Here is a 23,468-nt window from a genome sequence, read left to right on the forward strand (position 1 = left end):
ATTTTACTCTTGAATTATGTGATACTGAAAACACTTTGTTCTCTGCTGCTTTCCTGGAACTGCTCCATTAAAGCCAAGGAGACAAACTCTCTAATTTTGTTTAATCCAAGAATTAATGTCCCTTTTTCATGAGGATTCTTTTTTTCTTCCTCGCCCTGGACATGAAGCTGTGTTAGAGGGGTGTCCCTTGTGCTCCTGCTGCTGACCTGAGGATGCAGCACCCCAGTTTTGCCATCCCTGCTGGATATTCAGGATAATGTGGAAAAAGAGGAAAAGTCCTCCAAACAGCACTGCAGGCACAAAGGAAACATCAAATCCTTCCTCAGCCACAAGCCACTTCCCTGTGGAACACCAGGATAAAATGCTCTCAAAGTGCATTAATGCAACAGCCAATATATTAAATTTGATGAAAGACTGGTCCCAACAATATGGTTTAAATTGACAGAATAACTGAAGCTCATGGCACTATTTACAGCATCTCTGAATTACTCTGGACACACAGAAAGCACCAAAAAAATGTGGCTGCAGCTCTAGAAGAATTAATTTTGGAGTTATCCAGCAGCACCTTGTGCAGCAAAAAATCAGCCCAGCAGCCGAGCTGGTGCTGGGAGGAAACTCCAGAGGGTGAGGGGCTGGCAGTGGCTTTAAAGCACTGAGTGTCATCCTTCCCCACCTCCAGGCATCCCTCCCTGCAGTGCTGTCCCAGAGCCGTCTGAAAGTCAGAAGCATGAAAATATTTTCAGCAATAAGAGCTCCTGGGTGCTGCCTGTCTTACCTGGGGATTCCTGCCAGCACCGCAGACGGCTCTGGAAATGCTGCTAAATCATATTTTTTGCAGGGCAAAACCCCCCACAAACTGATCTTCTAATGCTGAGTGAATATTGTTGGGCTGTTTTCCTTTCATGCCCATGACTCCTTGCTGACAGGCAGCTCACAGAAGTCGTGCTGGAGCTGGTGGCTGATGCTGGAACACTCCGTGTGGGGAAATCGGGATACGCCACGAGTGTTCCGACGCGGTTACACAAAAGTCTAAAATTAGGTCATAAATTATATAATCCTGCAAGGAAACAACACATTTAATGACTATGCCAAACCAGAGATAAAAGCTGAGGAAGGAAATAGCATCTTGCTCATTAAATATTAAGGATCAGATCCTTCAAACACTTTCCAGTGATGAACTCTGTGGGAGCTTGGCATCTGTATTTGTGTGTGTTCTATAGAATGTGCTTATACATCACATACAAGTGCTGGGTGTGATTTATGGAGCACACACACATAGTAAGTATATTTATAATGCATAAATACATTCCATCAAGAGCAGGGAAGGTGATTAGTGAGAGTTTCCTAAGAGCTTTAATCAGATATTTTGATGGCTTATTTCCAGGGTTGCTCCAAAAGCATTTTTCATTGCAGAGCACTGGGAGAGAGCAGGTAGAGGCTTCTCCTTTCCCCACTTACAGCAGCAGCAGCTTTCACATCACATCCTCGGTGGGACTGAAGAACCCTGTAAAGGAAGAGAGATTACCAAGATGTAACAATGGATTTGAAAATTCCCTGCAACCTTTGAATCCCTCCCCTAATGCTGCTGTGCCCCAGCCTTTCTTCTCACCTTACACGAGGCAAATCTGGTTTGATCTGTCTGAAACAACGCAGGGGCGAGGTCTTGTGAATATTCCCTTAAAAGTTGGAAGCAATTCCCTCGGGCCGACGGCTGTGCTGATGTCCTGGGTATGTTAATGAGAGGGAATGGGAATCTCTGATGGAAAAAGGCAGATAGCACTCCCGTCCTTGCTGTCGTCAAAGCCTCTCTGATAACCATGTCCTTTTCTTCAAAGATTTGAGTCATTTGTGGATTGACTACATAATCCTTGTGCTGGAGCCTGGGAAAACTGCTGTTGATGCCCTTGGCAAATTCTTAGCCTAAAAAAGCATGAAAAAGAGGACCAAGTAATTTCAATTCCATAAAATACATTAAATGCAGCACACAGGTATGTAAATGGGAAACTCCATAACTGTAATTTGCCCATTTAGAGCCTGATCTAAAGGCTATAAAAGTTAATTTGAAATCTTTTCATTGATTTTAATGGCCTTTAGATCGGGCCCATATTATGCACTGCATATCATGTTTGTTTCAGTGCAATAGTGTATTTATGTAAAATGTGAGTTATGTGGATTATAACACATGCAGAGCCTCTGCTTATTGTGCAAGGACAAAGCTTGTGAAATTCACAGGCTTTAGCAACACACATAAAATCCAAAAAAAACCAAAATAAAGTCCCAAATAATGATTAGTCTTTTTAAAAGTGAGATTAAAAAAAAACAATGAGGAGGCCTTATTTCATTATATACTAATACAACCTAAATGTATTTTAAGGATCATGAAATCCAAATGGAAATTTGCACAATTCTTCATTTCTGACTGCAGCCGTTCAACAACAAAAAAAAAAATTACATGTAAATGATTCAAAACCTCTCAAAGAAACAGCACTTTTTTTTTTTTTTTTCTAATTTGGGGAGAAGAAAAAAAAAAGGGTTTCAACCCAAGCTCAGCAAGGGATAACAGCATTACAGGCACTGCATGGAGAATTTAGCCACTCATAATTCCAAATCCTTCTCAAATGCTTTATTGCTATAAGGTGGCTCATAGCAGCCTCTACACAACAGGACTCCCATAGCATTAACCATGAGAGATAGGCTTCCAGAAAGAAACTATAGCAAAGTAATTGTAAATCTCTAATGATGCATAAAACCGAGCTGAATTGGTCCTGAATTCTCAGCATAAAAGAAATGAACCATCAGAAGAACCAATTCTGGTGGCAGTATAACACACCCCAGTGTGGAAACTGTTTATGGTGTTTGCTGCAGTGGAAATATTCCCACTAATATGCAAGGATAGGAATTCATTAAAAAGGCCTGAATGCTGCAGCTTCTTGGGATGCCACATGTGACTGAAACTGAAAACAAATCGTTAGCCAAAAAGAAAACCTCGTCTGTACCAAAGCAGGTCATTGGCTCGGGCAGTGCCAGTTTGCTGTACAATAATTCAGTGGGATCTGCAGGGTCTTTTTTTACTGAAATTAGACCAATAAATGCAGTGGGATCTGCAGGGTTTTAAACCCACCTTGTGAGATCTCCAGGGTGGTTTTATGCATCTTGGGGGGCTTGGCAGCACCAGGCTGGGCTTTGTTGGAACTGGGCCCACCAAGATGTCCCCTAGACTGCTTGGACAGACCAGACTGAAGCCTCATCCCCCCCCAGAAAATCCTGTGCCCAGCAGGACACCTGAACTGGGAGCTCCAGTGACGGCCTTCAAGGGACATGGCCATAGGCAGCTCAGAGAGCTGTCTGTGTTAACACCCAAACTCTCCATTTTCCTCAGAAAATTTAGCTGATTCCCACCAGATTAGCACCCAATAAAATACTTAAAAGCCATAATTAATGTTACCATTTAATTAATTAACAACACAATCCACAAACTCTATGAGCCGATGTACCTAGCCCATTCCAGAAACCTGGACTCTCTCCAGTTAATCCATCACTGTCCAGAGGCACCTTGCTCCAGAAGCAGATCAGATGGATGATCTGGGAGACCAGGAATGCCAGAAGAAGAGCCTGCACACATTTCCCCACGCAGCCTCACCCAGGAGCTCCAGTGTGGCCATAAATCCCAGTTTTTGGGGTGAGGAACCGTCGTGCTTTCGCATCCAGTAGATCTCTGGCTTTTTTTTTGGCACTGCCAAGAGGTGTGGGATCATGGGATGAAGCTTTTCTGGCACCAGGGCATCTGTCCACTGAGAAGGAGATTGACAGGGCTGGAATGGTTGGGTTTGTTTGTTTTCTCGTTTCACAACTCGCAAGAGCCAGACATCTGAGAGCTCGGATGCTTCACTGCACGGTGTCAAAACCGGCGCAGGCACAGATTTGAAATCTGCATACGTGGGCAAAAAGAGGGAGTATTTGAAATTAATTACAATTTCCAGGCACTACCCAGAGAACAATATTTACCCATAATAAGCATGCACCAAGGAACGGCACATTTACTGCACGGTTTTTAGTGAAGCTGCAGTTTTCCACACTTGCGTGTAGGACTCCAAGGCTTAACCAGGACTTTTCATTTTATAAAAGCCTTTTAAAGAATTTTCTTTAAAAAAAAATTAAATATCACTGATTTAAAGTCAAACTAAAATGAAATGAAATGAGAGTGACCCACTGGGACTTCCTAGGCTTGCAGTTGCATTTATCTGCATCACACCAGTTACAAAGCATCCCATAACTCTGCATAGGTGTCACAGCCTTACCTATAATCCTCCTGGAAATTCTGGGAAGAAAATGTAAACAATTTTAAGAAGGAAAAAAAAAAAAATAGAAGCATTGGTCTCACTCTGTTTCAAGTGTAGATAAAGAAAGAGGTGAAGAAATGAATTTTTTCTAATAAATAACCTCCTTGTGCATAAATTTAACAATAAAGGAATGGGAAAAGTGAGAAAAGAGGGGTGACCCACAGCAGGTGTAAATGAAAAATAAATTAATTCACACTGCTACAAACTTCCTTCTCATTGGTGAGGTGCTGGCACTGTAGCCATCCTTTTACTTACCTCTGATTTAGGGGTCTTACCCTGTGAGCAATTTATTGGTGCACATTTTGGAAATAAAAATCCAAACTGGCCAACCCATTTTCCTGAGGATCCCACAGCAGGAATTGCTGTCCAAGATGCCCCAGCTGACACCTCTCTATTCCAAGGTACCTCCATTTTCCCCAACCAAATCAGAGCAACTCTAATTAAAGGTAAACAAGAGGCTAAAGTGAGATGAATGGTTTATAGGTGCTTCATGCTTCCCTACATTGATTAATAGATAAAGAATTCATCCCTCCACCAAATTAGTTGACAAACCCTGCTGTAATTACTCCCTGTACACGATGATCTGTAGGCACAGGGAGCTCCAGCAGGGACTGAGCTCCCTCCAAAGATATTTTGCGCTGGTTGGCTGCACCCACCAGGTATTTACATCCCACAAATCTTCTCTTTGTATTCCGAGCCTCTCAATATGGTGTTAATTTGCAATTAGAGCAGGGATGGTCACTCTTTCATGGAAAGCCATCACTTGTGAATCAACTTTGCAGCGTGGGCAGCTTCCCTGGACTCTGCTGTTCCTTGGGTTTGGGGTTTAATTTTTCCTTTTGTTGTTTCACATGTTACTTTGCTCTATGAGCAGCAAACACAATTTTCTTTCACCCATGGATGAAATTTTGTGAAAGCAGCACATTTGCCACCTCAAAATCAATCCCAAAGTTGATCCAGAAGACACATGACCACTCCTAAAGCAGAGCACTACAAGAGAAAAGTACTTCAGGGCTTGCATCAAATATTGCCTGGCCACCATGGACCAGGCTGGAAGCATCCAGAGATGGGCTCCAACTTCTGGAGAATGCATTGGTTGAGTTATTTTTAAGGAGTTTGCTATTAGAGTAATTAATGGTTGTTAGGGTAGGAACCAGCAACTGGGAAGGGGTGGATACAGGGCTTAGTCTTGTTCATTGATTACTTTGCAGTTCAAGTTTTGCAAGGGGGATCCAGCCCTTGAGATGGAGATTCCTGTGCTGGAAAAAGGAGAATCAATAAATCTATTGGGAAAAACATAATTTCATTTTCCTTCTTAACCAGAAATTGAGATACACACATTTCTCCCTCCTTGCTTTTCCCTGACTTAAATATATCCTGTGTTATGTAAGTAATTGTTTTGAACCCACTCTAGGACACAGCCAGAGACATGACTCCAATAACACATTATCAGTAAAACAAAGCAAAACAGTTTCATGTCCCTGCTGGGTTTGTATACCCACTCTTAAATGAGCAGATTGTCTCATTATTCACCCTGATCTGGTCATTGTATGCTTAGTCACAGCTGTCACAACAGGTGCCCGAGCCTCCCCCTCCGTGGCACTGCCTTTGCTCTCTGGAGTTTGTTGTCACATTCCTCTGGTGGCTTTGCTGTTCCCTCTCTGGCTCTTTCCAGGCTCACCTTCATCATTCCTTCTAAAATCACCAAGGTTTGGCTAACTCAGGATATAACCAACCTTCATCATTCCTTCTGAGATCATCCAGGTTTGCTAACCTGGGATATTACAAACCGTCATCATTCCTTCTGAAATCACCAAGGTTTGGCTAACCTGGGATATAACAAACCTTCATCATTCCTTCTGAGATCACCAAGGTTTGGCTAACTCAGGATATTACAAACCTTCATCATTCCTTCTGAAATCACCAAGGTTTGGCTAACTCAGGATATAGCAAACCTTCATCATTCCTTCTGAGATCATCCAGGTTTGGCCAACTCAGGATATAACCAAACCTTCATCATTCCTTCTGAGATCATCCAGGTTTGGCCAACTCAGGATATAACCAACCTTCATCATTCCTTCTGAAATCACCAAGGTTTGGCTAACCTGGGATATAACAAACCTTCATCGTAGCCAACAGTTCTCCACAAGCTGATATTCTTCATCCCATCACACAAAAACAATTTATCCATCAACTTTGGCCATGGGTATCTTGCCCGGACTTTTCCCATCTCTCTCAGTGTCTCCAGGGACCATTTCTCCTCATGGAATTGGATATTCCAGGACAAGGCAGGGCTAGAGGCTGATTCCTCCACTAGACCAGATCATGCCAAACGACAGCAGGAGCCTCTAGTGAGTTGAGAATTTCCGTGGGCTCTTGTCCAACCTTATATTTAACAAGAAAATTCTTTGGAAACAGCTTTTATGCCCCAAGATATCATCTCTTCCCTTTTATTTCTCTTTAACGTCCTTTGGTGGTGGTGTGGGGCTCCCAGGGTTGAGTGCAGAGCTCTCCCCTCCTGTTCCTCTGCTCTCTCTGCAGATTTATACATCACATTTTCCCACTGAGCTTAGCACTCACTGGGGATCTTTTACTGCCGAAAATCCTGCGAGTTCTTCAATTATCAGCACTGTGCCACTGTGAACTAACAAACTTTATCTAATACAGCAGCATATCAAACATTTTTAGTTCTGTAACAAATGTTTTCTTAGCTGGAAGCAAATCTCCTCTGATATTAAAGTACCTCCAAATAAAGAGACAACTTTATATCTATTTTTTTTCTATTGTCTTCAAGGAATATATTGCAGGTTGAGGGGAAAATATACTCAATTCAAGCAAGCTCTTTTATGTTTTGTAGACATCAGAATTTAGGGCCTAATTCCTGAAATGATGTAATCCATCAGTCCCACTGAATTCCAAAGGCTGGTGAGGGAGAAACTAGACTGAAAGCTAGGAATGTAACCTGTATCAATCCCCTGAAGCACAGAAAGGGTTTCTATAATTTTCCTTCAATAAAACTACAAAGGAGCAAGAAAAATATCCAGCTCTTGATTTACAGAATAAATAAATTCAATGCATTACTACTACTACTACTACTACCACCATTTGTTTTCTCTCTAAAAATCCAGAGTTAGGGGCTAAACCAGGCATTTCTATCTCAAGTTTCATCCATTTGGGATTAAAAATCTTCTTTTCTCCCTAATTTACCCTGCCTTCCCTGTCCTGCACCACAGGAAATCTCTACAGAAATACAAGTCCCTACAGCTGAGAACAAAGTTTTACCAAAATCTTCCATACATAGCCACCATTTTTAATGCAATTTATTGCCTGAAAAACAAAAGTAGAGGCAGTATCGTGTTCATCCAGATTTCTCTCGGTCACCTCCACTTTAAATAATTCATCCTTTCTGTTGTTACATTTTGCAGCTCTTTGGGAGTATTAATTAGCATGAGGAGCTAAATTGACTTAAATTCTTGCTGCCTTAAAACTGAGTAGGGAATTAATTCCTCTCTTATTCTCCCTCTTTTCCCATGTTACTTAAAAAGCAAAATCATTATTTCTGGTGTTTGTGGCTTGACCTTTTCCAGGCTGGGGAGTGCTCCAGGCTGGCATTGGGTCACCTCCCAAACTAAATGGGAGCAGCAGTACCTGAATGCAGGTATGGACAGATGGAAAAGGAAACATCCATCTGCAAAAAACATAAGCAAATTTGAAGGGAGGAACAAATCTGAGGGGTGATTTGGTGGAGAACAAACCAGAACAGAAAGCTGGTATCCTACAAAACCATCAGTGCAAAGGATCTGAAAGAAAGGAGTTTGGCCACTCCTTTTTTTATCTTTTTTTTGTCTTTATCTGGGTTTTAGTTTTTGTGCTGGTGGTGGTTTTGGGAGATTTTTCTTTGCCTTGTTCTGATTGCTTTATTTCATGGCTTGGCTTAACACACTTTCTCCAAAAATCAATGGTCAGGATAAAAGAAACCTTGATTGCTCCTTCACCAAAGGGAGCAGGACACAGCTCCTCCCACGGGGCAGGAAGCACGAGGTTTGAACCCACTCTCATTTTTGGCATTTCCATCCTTATAAAACCTTCACCTTCCATATTATTAAACTCTTCCCATTCAAAGATCCCAAAAAGGTGGCTGTGCCAACTACCCAGCCTGGAGTTCAAGGCCTTTATGGGTGAAGAGACATTTGAGAGCATAATAACAACACAAAATCTTTATCAAAGATTGTCAGAGCGTTGGAATTACCAGTGGCTATCAGTCAATAATTGTTGGAGTAAGTGATGGATAAGGGATAACCCTTCCCAGGCAATTCTGCTGGGGGAATGAGAAAAGCAGCTGGAAGGAATTCATAACTAGAACCTCACAGAGCTCAGAGAAATGTGATGTATAAACAGATTATTATTTCCTGTGGATATTGATGATAAATGGACTGGATTTGGTATGACTGGGAAATATCACCACCCTCCAAGCCACCTCAGCTCCCTGTGGCTGAAGGCAAAAACCTCTCCTGTAACTTATGAGAACTTGGGAAAAAAAAGAAAGCACTGAGTATCTGGGTTGTTAGAAATACAAAAGTTGCAGATTCCTCTTGCACATTTTTCATTTAATTAGTATTTCCTGCGGGCTTTCAGTGTAATGAGTCATTGATTATTGCAAGGAGTGCTTTGTAGGGTAAATTAATTCATTTAGGAGAAACAGTAAGAAGTGTTAAGTAGCTGGATAAATAAATAAAAGGCAAAGTGTTTTGGTCATTTGGTTGCAAGTCAGGCCCAGGGGACCCCCATTTTTCTAAATCAGCTACTCAGTGAGCACACCAATACCTCCCCTCCTCTCTCCTTATCTTTACCTGCACCTACAGCTTTTATAAAATATGGAAAATTCCTCTAGATAGAACAAAAATGAAGAAAACTCAGTTCCTCTGCTGAAATTCAGACTCCCTTTACCAACCTGATGGCTAATTACATGAGAAAACAGATGCAAAAAACAGAGTTTACACTTAATTTAGAGAAAACTTCTATTTGCTGCATGTTCATTTCAAATAATAAACACAATTTCTGAAAAGAAAATAAAGAAGAAAGAGTACATTAACATTTAAGGTCAAAAAGAGAAAAAAGGTGACATTTGGAAGAACTTGTTGTACCTGAGACATTGATCCTAAAACATGGACATGGGACAGGACTAAGGATATGTAAGGATATATTACCTGGCTTTTCTCAGGGCTTGCAAAAAGATATTCTTAGGAAAAAGTCACTGAAACAAGAAACCTCTTCAATGCAAACAGAGATGGAAAAGGAGTAATTTTTCCTCCGTGGGACGTCTGGTTCTTCTTAGCTGAAGATATATTGGTATTTATCAATGCATTTATGCAGGACGTGATTTACCAACCCAGTCAGCAACTGGCTTTTGAGAATTCCACACAGAGGAAAGAAAGAAACAATGTAATTTCTCATGACCTTACCTTGAGCCCATTCCCATCACAAATGAGCCTGGATCACAAAAGGTTTGGCACCAGTAAAATATGGTTATAGTTTGTGAAGATCCCAAACTCCCTGCAGTGTTAAACTCCATAAATCCAGGGAAAATGTTGCCTCGTATTTGGACTGAACACAGAGCTACAAAATCCACAAACATTGTGGTTACTTTGGTGGTTTTTATTGTTGAGAAGGGTTCCCAATGTGCTGGGAGGAAATTTCTTCCCACTGGTCTCATTTTGTCTTTACAAAACTTGCCTTTTGCTGCCTCCAGCCTTGGAAACTGAATTTTAGGTGTTGGCCAGAAACACTCCATGAACACCCAAGCACAGAAAGGTAACAATCACCTCCATTTCCAAATATTTCTTCAATTCCCACTGCAAAGAAAGAGAGAAAAAAAAAAAAACAACTACCTTTATACAGGAAATTATTCCTAGAAATCACAATCTAAGCAGGGGAAATACTAAATTTGAGCAGTAAATTAGTCATTTATAATATGCACTCAGATCTAGCCTGAGATGTGCTATTAACTCATTTTAAGCTGCAAAGCTCTGGGGACCAGAGGCACATTTTCCATGTTGGGACTTGCAGAGTCAAATTTAAACCCATTAATGGCACTCACCAAGCACCAGAGCTCTGAGGTGGCCTCACTGAGCAAGGCAGAGCCCTGCCAGAGCAAATTCCATTTACCCAAGGTTCTTCTTCCAGTAAGGAGCAGTTATCAGGCTACACAAAGGCTGAATTAAAAACCTCAACCTAAATTAGGGTGTGTAAAAAGTAGCAGGGAGTCCTTCCCTCCCTGGAGATCCCTGTTTTCCCAGCAAACAGGCAGATTGTAAGGAGCCATTGTGCATTATTTTCTGCTGGTAAATGACTTCGTTCCCATGTCTGCAGCACTGCAGGGGACACTCCAGCTTGGGGACAGATCTCCAGCTGGACCAACCCTGTCCAGGCACAGAGCCTCTCCCAGGGAACTCAGGGAGCTCAGGGAATTTCACTCCTTGGCATGGAAAAGAGGGGAAAGAAAGGTGCCTTTCCATCATCAGCAGACAGGTGAGTAGGAATGCATTTACAGACATGGGTTTTGGGGGGACCTCACTGACAGGAATTTATTTACTGGCAGCTCACAAAGCTGGGGGTGTCTCTGGGAAGAATGCAGAGATGAGGAGCCCTGGCACAGGTTGCCCAGAGAAATTGTGGCTGCCCCATCTCTGGAAGTGTTCAATCCCCACCTGGCTGGGATTTGGAATGACCTGATCTGGTGGAAGGTCCCTGTCCACAGCAGGAGGGCTGGAGTGAGGTGATCTTTGAGGTCCCTTCTAGCCCAAACCCTTTAGTAATTCTGTGATTTAGATTTTTTTGGCCTGGGACTGATGATGCTGATGTTGAAATGGCTGATAACATCGGGCTTTTTTTCCCAGATTTGTTGGATTACTAAAAATAGCATAGAATCATGGAATAGTTTGGGTTGGAGGGCACCTTAAGGATCACCTAACACCAGAATGCTGTGAGAATGTTCACAGAAAGAGCTGAGTTCTGCCCTATTATTATCTTTGTAAAATATTTTTTATTTTCTAGAAATTGCGTATGTTGATCCTTGCAATACTTTACAAATAATGCATTTATCCATCATTTAAACCGTACATTATAATTTATAGGTTAGTTATTTTATTTTGGTGTCAATCAAAGTGGGAAGCTGTATGAAAGAGCTTAGATTAGGAGAAAGAGATTTTTCATGGTAAGCTTTAATAAACTAACGATGGCATTATAAGAGCTATCAAATAAAAAGCTGCCATCTAATAATAAGCTTGTTCCTGTTTATTTAAATGTTCCACTTTGTGCTTGTTTGTAAAAAGTTAATCATTACAGCAAAGTTCAACCTGTGGAAACAGGTGAGTCTGTTTTGGCTAAAACGTGCAGCCCTGAGCAGTGAAAAGGGGGTTGGAGATTTCAGCCCTTTTAATTGCAAAATAAAATCTCCTTCTGGAGATGAACAGGAGGTTTTGCCCAAATAACTCCTGCATTAGGCAGGGTAAGGGTTATTATCTCTGTCCTAGCACAGCCCTGTGCAACCTGACCTTGAATGTTTCCAGGGATGGGGCATCCACCACCTCCCCTGGCAGCCTGTGCCAGTGTTTTGTAAAGGAATTTCCTCCTAAATCTGTCTTGTCCTTACTCCACCAGACTGGAAGCTCCAGTGGCTCCCAGAGATGGTCCTGCTGGGCAGCCACCTGCTCCCTGGCATTCCACAGACTAAAACACATTCAAAATTTATTCATCAAAGTTATTCTTGAGGAACCAGCTCTCCCAGTATCCTGAACCCCTCAAACACACCCACATTCTCTGATCCCAGGGGAGCACATTCATCCTGACTGCTCCTCTCCAGTGTCCTCCAGCAGGGACAGAGCAGGATGCCCTGACTCCTGGGGCTGCTCAAACACTCTGTGCCTGCTGCCTGTGCCACACAGGTTAAACCCTGACCCTCCTGAGAACATGGCAGAGCTCTGCCAGCTGCTGATAAATGAGATTTCAGGATGGGCCATGTTCAGTCATGGATATTTGGACCTGTTACACCCTCACCTGCTGTGACCCAACCAACCATGGCCATACGGAGTGCTGGGAGCACTGCTGGCCACACCTGCTGGTGGCCTCAGGTCAGCTTTGGCAGCAGCCCTGCCCAGGGCCCCTCCATAAATCACACACTCAACTCGTGTCTCTGGCCATCTGGAGGCTCCCAGCTGGACCACAAGCACGGATCCTACACCTCTTGGCACTGCTGGGCAGTGGCAGCATGGGATGCTGAATGTTTTCTGTGGGAATGGGATGTTCTCCGTGGGAATGGGATGTTCTCCGTGGGAATGGGATGTTCCCTACATGACTGGGATGCTCTCCAAGGGAATGGGATGCTCTCCCTGGGAATGACATGTCCTCCACAGGATAGGGGTGTTCTCCATGGAAGCAGGATGCTCTCCCTGGGAATGGGATGTTCTTCTTGGGAATGGGATGTTCCCTACATGACTGGGATGCTCTCCATGGGAATGGGATGCTCTCCCTGGGAATGACATGTCCTCCACAGGATAGGGGTGCTCTCCATGGAAGCAGGATGTTCTCCCTGGGAATGGGATGTTCTTCTTGGGAATGGGATGTTCCCTACATGAATGGGATGCTCTCCAAGGGAATGGGATGCTCTCCCTGGGAATGGGATGCCCTCAGAGCAATGCAGGGCACCAGCCCAAATCATCCAAGACCTGAGCAAACTCTGCCCTTTCCCCCACCCTGCAGAGGAACGAGTCCACCTCACCTGCATTTCAATCCATTTCAGCATACAGGTGCCTGGAAAACAACATTTCTTCTTTTGAAGGAGAAAATCCCTCTTAGCCCCACCTCTTCCACCTTTTTTCTTGTCTAGAGCAAACTGTTGTTGCTGGTGGTGCTGTTTTCCTGCAGAAAGGAGCACGTTAACCTGTGTCATTTGGAAATACCATTTGCCTTTTTCCCTCCAGATGGAAACTCTTTGGTTTCTGCTCTCACTAAACACACAACTAAATCAAGATATGATCTGCTAACATATTCAAAATAGTGTTTGGCCTGAATATTTTTTTTAGCTTCAAACATCAATTTCATTTCATAATGAATACATGCTTCATCTCATAACATTTCATTTTTCATACATTTAGCAAAATTGCTTAACTGATACTTTTTTTTCCCCCAAACAGCTTTATTCCTTCACTAAAGACATGCAAATCAAAGACTTGCACTCTTATATAATGTGCAGAATTCCCTAGTGTTGGTTCAATTGCTAAATTCTAAAATATTCATAATAACTATTTTTTTTAACAACATTAACTTGGTATCCTGATTCTTTTTTTAGGAAAAGCACATGAAGATACCCAAGCAGAATTTTACAAGTATCTCTGTGCAATGATTTTTTGTTTTTATTCACTCCCCTCTCCAGAGGGGAGCCTCCCCAGCACCCACCACGTGCTCCAGATCCCGGGAGCGTTATCAGGAACGCTGGCAAGGCACATCCAGCCTCCCTTCCTAAGCCTAAAGCCCTCTGCAATTCTTGTCTGAGCAGTTGTTAGCTGAAGACAAGACGACTTATTTCCATTCATTCCCCGCATAATCCACCTTATGAATTTCCACTTCACCTACCCGCACAGCCAAGGAGCCAGAAATACAAAATATTTCCTACTGTGTTTTAAACCCACATCCTCCTGGATACACGATAAGAGCTTAATAGCTTTGACACTGCACTGTTTTCATATTCATGCCTAAGTTATGGATACAGCAACAGATCAGCACTTCTTTGTGCCTGGCATTGGCTCTGCTTCGCTGCCTTAAACTGTCTGAGTCAAGGCCACGTTTTAATGCCATAGAGCTCTATTCAAATACCAGTATGACCACATTTTAAAAGCCACCCTGTACCACTTCATTGCCGCAGATGTCCTTTACATCTGGCAAGGGCCGTTTCTCTGCGTGTCAACAGTAATTCAGTTTAACAGCTGTCTCTTTTGACAAGCTTAGTGTCAGACTCTAAAATGACAGGGTGACAGTTTTCCTTTTCTTTAACAGAACATAGTGAAAATTAACTGTTTGAATGCAGGAGCACCGAACGCCTCCCGAATACAGTTTGGAGTCAAGGGAATGGGGTTGGGAATTGTTGGTATTAACAACCCGAACTGGAAACCTGTAGGGTCTGGCAAATCCTGGCACTGCCCCTGGAACTGAGATTTTTACCTGAAATCAAAGCGACCAGCAGCCAGAAAACCTTAAACTGGGTTGAAGTAGATGTCGGAGGGAAACCCTGGGAATTTGCACACCGGCATGATGAGTGATTTTCCTGAATTGCATAAGGACACAGGACAATATTTCATGTATTTAGTTAAAGTGCTTCTTAACACAGCAACTAAAGGTACCCTGTGTGCCTTTACAGGTACTCAGTACATGTAAAAGTACTCAGCTTTCCAATATCACTCCACTCACTCAGGTTTTCCACAAATTTCAGGCCTCCAAAAACACCTCAGCATAATTTCTGTAGGACTACAACTGTGCATGGAATAATACTGTACATCTTCATGATTGAAACCTTTAACAGCAAAACCAGCTTGTGGACACTCACAAAGTGCCACCATGATTTATGAACCACCAATAAATGCTACCAAGACACTGCTTTAATCTGGTGCAAGAGTGAGCTTTACGAGGCTGCTTGTGTTTGGCTCACATAAAAGGGAATTTAAAAAATAGAAACCTTGCACTATGTGTGTTTAAACCATGTACTGGTGGCAGCTGTACACCTCCCTGTGTCTCTGTTCTCCAGGGCTGAGCAGTGAGGATGGAAGATGCCTCCCCAGTTCAGTTCTTGGCCAACCTCAGAGTGGCTGCAGTGACATTTGATCCATCTCACACAATTTGTTTTAAAGAATTACAGCAGATTTTCTGTTGTTTGCTCCTGGGTTAGCAGGTACAGCTAAAGCATAACAGAATAACCAACCAAAACCCAGCAGGTTGAAAGGATGGAAAAACAAGTATAATATTGAAGCTCCTTAAGTAATTGCTTTTGTTTGCTTAATATTGTCATAAGGAAGAATTTTCTTACCAAGGTGGAAGAGCACTGGCACGGGATGCTCAGAGAGGTGGAAGGTGCCTTGTCCCTGGAAACATTCAAGGTTGTCTTGGACAGGGCTCTAAGCAACCTGATCTAGCTGAAGATGCCCCTGCTCATGACAGGGGGTTGGACTGGATGTCATGGAGGGGTCCCTTCCACCCAAACCATTCTCTGATTCAATGATAAATATTTGTTTGCAATACCCATGATTACAACATGTGGCCACCTCATGATATTTAGAACAATTCAGCTGGGATGGAGATTTCCCATTTCTCAGTCTCAGAACACAGCCCAGCTCTTCCTCTTTTATTCCACCTTTTAAACACAACCGGTCACCACCTACAGAAGTCACTAATTGTCCACCACTCTCTATCCAGGCTTCTCCTACAGCAAAACCTTGTCCCTGTGCTGCAGGGGTGGGACAGAGATGCTGACAGTGTCACCTCCCTTCCCACTCCTTCCTCACCCACACACCCAGTGCTCATTTCCATATCCTGGGAATTCATACTTTCATAGCCAGAGGTGAGTCTCTGCAAAGGGAGCACGTTGCTGGGGTTTTATTAATATATCATGAAGCTCAGTTAGCTGCAAACACATATTTTTAGCACAACATCAGTCCCATGGGACGTGCAGGTCGCTGCCTTTGGAAGGGTGGGTTGTCATTAGTATTGCACTCAGAGCTCAGCTACACCAAACAAAGAGCATCACTTTAATACTTCATCTCCCTAAAACCTCTCACATGCCTGGAACACTAATAATTCTATAACTTAAGCTGAACAGAGTACTATTCAGCTGTAAATTTTATGGCTACCCTCTCCACCTCTTATGAAGTGTGAAAAGAGGCTTCATATCTGTCAGTCTTTGCTCAGAAATGACTTTTGCTGATTACTTAAACTTTCGTTAAATAAGCTTTCCACAAGCTGTAAAAACAGAACACAGTAGGGAAAAAATTGGCTCTCCTTTAAAAGTGCTGTAAAGTCTCTTTTTGAATGAGTAATTAGAAATGTGTAAACTCATTTATGGATATGTGAGAAGCACACACAAAAAATTTGACATTCCATGCAAGTATTTCTGTGTGCTATCAAATTTCATTGTATTTCACAGAGACCCAAACTATACAGACCCAAAATACACATACATTAGTGGACATGGGTTATTTGCCAAGGAGGAATTTACATGCAGTACAAGTAAAACGTCCTAATTTAAATCTATGACAATGGATACTCACATTCTTAAAGAGAAATCACAGCTGTTTGTCTTTCCTCTCATATTTATACAGATTGCAAAGCTGTTGACAGAGCACGATTTGAGCTGGGCCTTTCCAACTGCTTACCGTTATTTTTATTGCCATTGTCAGCTATCTTTTCCATATCAAGATGAAGCTTAGATGAAGAGGTTCTGATACCCCAAACCCAACAGGAACACCCAGGTGGTCAGGCAGGGAGTGGCAGTGACAGACCCAGCTCCCACTGCTTGTCCTCCTCCCCTTGAAACTCCCAAACTCTTTTAGTCAAACCAAGTTTCCATCTTCATTTCCCACATACACACAAGCTGCCCATCCCCAAAATAGACTCTGCAGATCCTCTAAAGCCCGCTTAAACCTTCATTTTTTCGGGCCCTTTCTCTCCCTTAAAACTTGCATTATTTGTGCTGAAAACTTGCTTTTCCTCCGAGCCTCAGGCTCGGCTCCGCCGCAGGGGGTGAGCATCTCATCTCAGCAGAAGGGAGAGAAAGGCAGAGCTGAGGGGAGATGGGTGGTGCCCCTGTGTGATTTCCCACCTCCCTGGGAGAGGGGACAGGGCATCTCGGGGCCAGGGAGCTGGAAATCATCCCACCTCCAAACTGGTAGGATGTTTGCTCGGGGATGTCCCGCTGGGCACACGCACTGTGCACTATAAATAGTAATGTCTTCCATGCTCCTCTCAACAGAGAAATCTGCAGGAGGGGAAATAGTCTCAAATCTGTGTCATTTTCAAGGCAAACAGAGCCAGCCTCATTCCCTCCTCGGCAGGGAAGCTGGAGGTAGGGGGTGCTCACCCCCAGCCCTGTGGAGTTGGGAAAAGCAGAGCCCAGCTGATGACTCTGGGGGTGAAGAGCTGCCCCACCACACACTCCCAACCTTTCCATCCCAGTTTGTATTTTCCTTCCTCTCCATGAGCAAGCTCAGCCCCTCTCCCAGGAAGATGCTGGTCACCCTGAAAGGTTTAGGAGGTGACATGAGGAGGTGGCATTAAGTGCTTCCCAAAGCACCCCTGCAGGAAGGGACTGCCAGGTGCTGCTCCCCCTCTGAATCCCACAGATTTCCAGCATGGAAATGGTGCTGAGGAGAGCAAAGAGCACTGCAGTGCTCTCTGCCCAGAAAATACTGGTAAAATACCTCTCCCAGTAAAGATATTAGGTTATTATTATTATTTTAATCCTCCAGAGAGTGACCTGTACCCCGCCTGCAAAGTGCAATAATCCTGCTGGTAGCAGAGCAATGCCCCTGCTCTGCTCTCCACCACTGCTCCAAGCCTCTCCCTGGCAGAGCATCCCCAGGCCCCATTTGGTGCCAAGTCTGTTATAAAACCAACCACGGTGCAAATGTTTTCAAGCAGAAGAACAAAAGTATGAGAAAGGAAAAAGCTTCACACATCTCTAGCATGCAGAATGTATTTAGTGCTCCCAGAACCTATTAGATGGGGTGATCCAGGCAATTTATTGTTTTGTCAATACCTTTTATTTTGATTTAATAACTTACAAACCCCACGGTCTATATGTAGCGCAGCCTCAACTTTCTTTACACAGCCCCACTTAACTTCCAAACACTTTAACTTTCAGGTCAAATCTCTGTCATATTGATAAATGGGTCTATTTAAATTTTTATCACCAAAGAATTCTCCCTGGTGTGTTTTTCACTATCAGATTTCACGCCCAAAATAACAGGATACTTATTATTTTTTGTTATCCACCACACACACGAGAAGAGTCACTGCAGAAAGCCCAGATGTGGTGGGGAAACAGCTGTAATTTGTCTGCAATAATCTCATTCCTACAGACATTTCACAGGGAGGGTGGTACAATATTTGCAAGAATACTTGGTAAAAAAAAGGGGGGGAAAGCCCAATATGGGATATATACACTAAATTCAGTCTGCCCTGTGCTAACAAATAAACAGCTCAGAGTATTTTACCCTCCTGAGGCATTTCTGTGCCCAATGTAGAGGCCCTGAACAAAGTTTAATTTGATTTGGCCATTGCTTCATTAAGCAAACAGAAAAACTGCTACAAAGTCAACAAGTTTTTAGATATTATTAGAAATAATCACCTGGTTTTCTTGCCAATAATCAGGACCAAAACTACAATCCTTATAGCCCTGAGTAGGCTTTGGATGTGTTTAACCTCTCCTTTAAATGGTATTAAAAGCTGAATTCTGTGGCTACTGTAAAGATAATAAAAACAGATACTGCAGGAATAGAGAAGTGTTTAATGACAAGTCACAAAGAGTTCTACTGAAAGGAAAGCAAGAGCAAGAAAGGTTAAATAAACAGAAACCACAGTGCCTCCCATCTTTCTTACATTACCTTTCAATAACTCTAAAGGAAAATTTCCACTGGCCATGATTTGATTTCCCAGATCTGTGCATTAAATATTTACTTCTAACTATAAACTTATAGGAGATGCAAACAAAAACTAATTTGCATTATTAATGATGCAAGAAATGTGATGCTTAGTCCCTTAAGATTCATAATAAAGCAGGAAATGTTAGAGATTTACTTTCTTTTTCATTTTAAAAGGCAAGTTAAAATGATAAAACTTATTTAATTAACAGAGAGTCTATTTATGAATTAGTTGTTTCTGCCAGCAAGAATGTTTTTAAAAAAAAAAACTGTCTGAAATGAGGCTGAGACTACAAAGAGTCCATTTTCAGCTTGGGAGTCTCAAGGGAAAAATCAAAGGGTTTCTTTCTTTCAACAGTTTGGGTGAGATGATATTTTGAGATGTTGACAGCTGCCAAACTGCAGAACCAGTGAAGAACTACCAAATTGGAGTCATTTTTATCTTTGAATTTTCCTCAATATTCAGCTTGACTTCCTTTAACAGCTCACAACTGAAATTTCTGCTTGGTTAAAGGGTTTTTCTCTTCCTTCAGTGTTCGTGTCGACTGCTCCGGGATAAACACAAACTCTCTCTCTTCTAAAATCCACCATAAATAATAGAGAACCACTATTATTCCTTCTAGTAGTGTTTCTCTTTTAGTAATGCATTAATTGCCATCCTTCTCTCCCTTATGTGCCCAGTGTGGAACCAAATTTCAGTGGTTCATCATCTTTATCATCTCTATCCCACTGAATTTTCTCTCTCTGTTTACTTACAAGATGTTAGCAAAACAGAGCTAATGGTCCTTAATAAACAGGGTAGAATTAAAAGTCAACATTTAAAACTTGTTTTCTCCTTTTCTGACAGAAGCTGTTTGCAAGTCAGTCTGTAGTTAATACAATAATAGTAATAATGATAATAACAATAATTAATAATAACAATAAACAATGCTTTCCATGTAGCTCAGAGTCGTTTTGATTTTCCATTTTCTTGCTAATTCCTGTTTCCACTGCTAAAGCCACCCCTCCTTTTCTAACCCTTTCATTTGAGCCAGTCCCATGAGCAGCCTTGCAGTGGTTTCTCCTCTGACTCAGACATCTGCCCCCCGTTTCCTCTTCAAACCTCTTCCCCCAGATAATCAACCTGTGCTTGCCTTCACCACACATTCATTGACCAAACCAAAGTGGAACAAACCCCTTCCTCTCAAAGCCCAGGGTTTCAACCCCTGCTTCAGCTTCCTCACCTGCCTCTCCCTTCTTCCCTCTCACTGTCACCTCCCTGTCCTGAAGAAAAGACTTTCCTCTACCTCCTGGCCACCATTTCTTTCTAAACTTGTCCTTTAAGGTCTGTCCCAGGTGTCCCTCTGCCCCTGTCACCTTTCCTTGGTGCGACTGGGGTGGCCTCACCTCATTTTGGTTTGTTAGCACCAAAACCAGCTCAGGCCACCCCAGCCTGAGCAAGGAGCCAGTCCAGAGCTGTGTGGCAGCAGGGGAAGGGCAGAGCCCCTGGCACTGCTTTAGCACACCCAGTTTCTGATGTATTTTGTCTTTGCAGCTCCGAGCATGAATGAGCAGCATTTGTGCCTGATCCCCACTCAGAGACAGAGGAATTTCTGGAATCCTGCAGCCAACCAAGCCCTGCTCTGCCTCCTGAGATCTGAAGCAAATATTAATTGGAAATATCAAGAGTGACTTCTGCTGGCACCAACACCTCAGAATTTGGATTAACTGCACTTTGGATTAGCTTTCTTATAAGAACCCTCCCCCCCAACTTTATATTTAATTTAAAAGTATTTCAAGAATAGACGTTCAAGTATTGATCACTGCAGGCATCAGATAGCTTTAAAAAAGGGGTTTGTATGAATTATCATAAGAGCTTGATATCCAGCAAAGGTAGTGGTGTGAGAGAGAATTAGAGAATTATATCCCCAGCTGAACCCCAGACCTGTTCCCATCAATGACCTAAGAACTAATTTACAATTACATGAAGAATTAGAATGGATTTCTATAATTTTTTTCACATTTTTTAGTGCAAAAAAGCAGCACATAACTTTTTTTTTGGGAGAGCTCCTGTCAACACTAAAGAAAAACACTCTCCCCTTTGCAGGAGCCCTTCCCACACCATTCTGCTCCTAAGCTGGTGAGACACAATACACACAGTCTTCCCTAACTCTGAAAACAAGAAAGGTATAAATACAAAGATTATTAATGCAATGCTTTTAGGATTAATAAACCACATGGAGACTCTCCAAATGATGTCTCTAACTCAGCAAGCACAGATCCAGCTGTGCAGCCCACACAAGCCAGGTGGGTCTCCAGGGGCGAAGCCAGCCTTGCCCTCTGTGCTCATTAATTATTTTTGTGACTGTCCTCAGAGGATGACCCTTCTTTAGCACAGACTTGAAGCAGCACAGTGCCTGCATCTCCCCAGGGCCAGGAGAAGCTCCCCATGGCCAGCAGCAGGACAGACCACCACTGGATCCCAATATTCCCCATCCACAGGAGTCCAAGTTTTGGTCACTGTCCCTTCATCCCCCGCCCTGCTCTGAACATTTCCATTTGAAATCAGGATCTGTCACTCCTCCAAACCAGGTATTTTTCTTTTCTGTCTGAACCTGAATGAAAAAATCCTGAATCCCTGGGTGTCTGACATCAAAGTGGCATAGAAGGGAGCTACTGGGCTGGTGTTGTGGCATTAATGCTGCACTAGAAAGGAAGAGCAGATGGGCAGCGAGGAAGCAAATCCTGTTGAAATATGATTAAGTGACACTGAAGATAAGGAAAACCGTGAAAACTAAAGGGCAGGTAAGGAGATTTTAAGTGCAATATAAAAGGGGATTTGTGGCACATGTAATTCTTCCTTTAAATGTTTATTAAACATAGATTTTTTTATTTTTCTTTTGCCTCTCAGTTATAGCTACAGAACATTTTGTTTCTCTCTGTGCTGTCTACAGGGATTAGCCAAAGCTGAAGGTCCTCACTGCCTTTGTATCTACTGGATGTTTGTTTTATTCCCTCTCATAAAATACATTTCAAATTACAGATGAAAACAGGAGGCAGAAAGGGAAGAATGTGCCACAAAGTATCTCTGGCATTCCCAGAAAAAAACCCCCATGATTTCTTGGAAGATGATGGCTTCACTTCAATCATGCTCCAAATAAAGATTGATCAATCTCCATCTTTGACCAGGCAAATCTGGTTTCTGATCATCCTGTTTCTTACCTGTTGTTTGCCAAATTAGCAAATCTTTTCTAAGTGTTATGAGATAGAGAACACTGATTTTTTTCTTTTTTAATCTATTTTTAAATTATTTGTGCTGATGCAATCAGTCACACCTTTCAATAAATTACTAATTGTGGGCGAATCCTCGTTCTCAGCTCCAACAGAAATAGGTTTTGTTCTCACATCCCTGTACATGCCCACGACCACCAAACCCAGCCCTCACAGTGCCAGTTTTCCTGGGAGCTCTTTTACAGCCCTAAGTGACCCAGAGCCTCCAGCCCTCCTCCTCCAGTGGGACAACCTGCTCCAGAGGTGGCCTTTCACCATGTGGTGCTGCTTCATCTCAGCATCTCTACATTTTCTTCTGCCTCCCAGAGATTTAATTATGCCTTTAATTCAACAGGATCCCTGGTGGAGGGGGAAGACAGGGAAGGAGCAAGAGATGGATGGATGGATGGATGGATGGATGGATGGATGGATGGATGGATGGATGGATGGATGGATGGACGGACGGACAAAAAACCTCATGCCTTTTTTTGGCCAATCCTATGTATTCTCCTGCACTTTTCCACAACCACAAATCCAATGGGCTCTTTCAATCCCCTCTCTGAGCTGTGCTCTAGCACAAACTTGGGATCAAGAGGGACAGGGAAAGGCAGGTGAGTGCAGACCCAGCACTTGGGAAGAAGAGACCTCCCCACCAACCCTGCCAAACCAACACTGCACTGAGATAAATATGCACCGTTCCCTGCATATAAAATCTGCATTTCTATTTTATTTGCATTGGAAATCCTGGCTCAGGCCTGTGGCTGGGATTGGGGTGGCGTGTGCTCATCTCGTATTGCTTGCGGCCAGTTAGAAAAATCACATAATCCACCGCAGGTTTAAAACATAATTTAAACCTGCCAACTCTCATAACTTCCAAGAAGGCAAATTTACCATTAAAAAAATGGTTTCCACTTACTTGATTTTATATTCAGATCCCTGGCACACGGGCCTGCCACCAAAGGAGCCTTTTATGCAAGCACATAATCAACGGAAGCCTTCATTTTCACTGTGGTTGGATTTAATGTGATAATGAATATTCCAGTGTCAGCTCTGGGTAAACGGATGGGGTTTCACCTCAGATTCCCTCCTTTCAATATCTCAAGCAGGCACAGGCTTGCTGAGTGGTAAATAATTTAGCAGCACCAGCAGAAGGACACCTGAGATGCGTTCCCGAGGCGGGCGGATCCGCCGCGCTCCT

At 42.8% G+C, this 23,468-nt stretch overlaps 1 long non-coding RNA gene across 1 annotated transcript; it reads right to left on the reverse strand.

The window, feature by feature from the left end:
- Positions 1-1,198: 1,198 nt before the first annotated feature.
- Positions 1,199-4,456, reverse strand: LOC132333912 (uncharacterized). Its single transcript, XR_009488297.1, has 3 exons — positions 3,641-4,456; positions 1,610-1,920; positions 1,199-1,504 (listed from the first exon to the last, which is right to left on the reverse strand). It is a non-coding gene; the product is annotated as an uncharacterized LOC132333912 (long non-coding RNA).
- Positions 4,457-23,468: the final 19,012 nt, after the last annotated feature.

Source organism: Haemorhous mexicanus, chromosome 14 (genome assembly GCF_027477595.1).
Source record: "Haemorhous mexicanus isolate bHaeMex1 chromosome 14, bHaeMex1.pri, whole genome shotgun sequence".
Lineage (NCBI taxonomy): Eukaryota > Metazoa > Chordata > Aves > Passeriformes > Fringillidae > Haemorhous > Haemorhous mexicanus.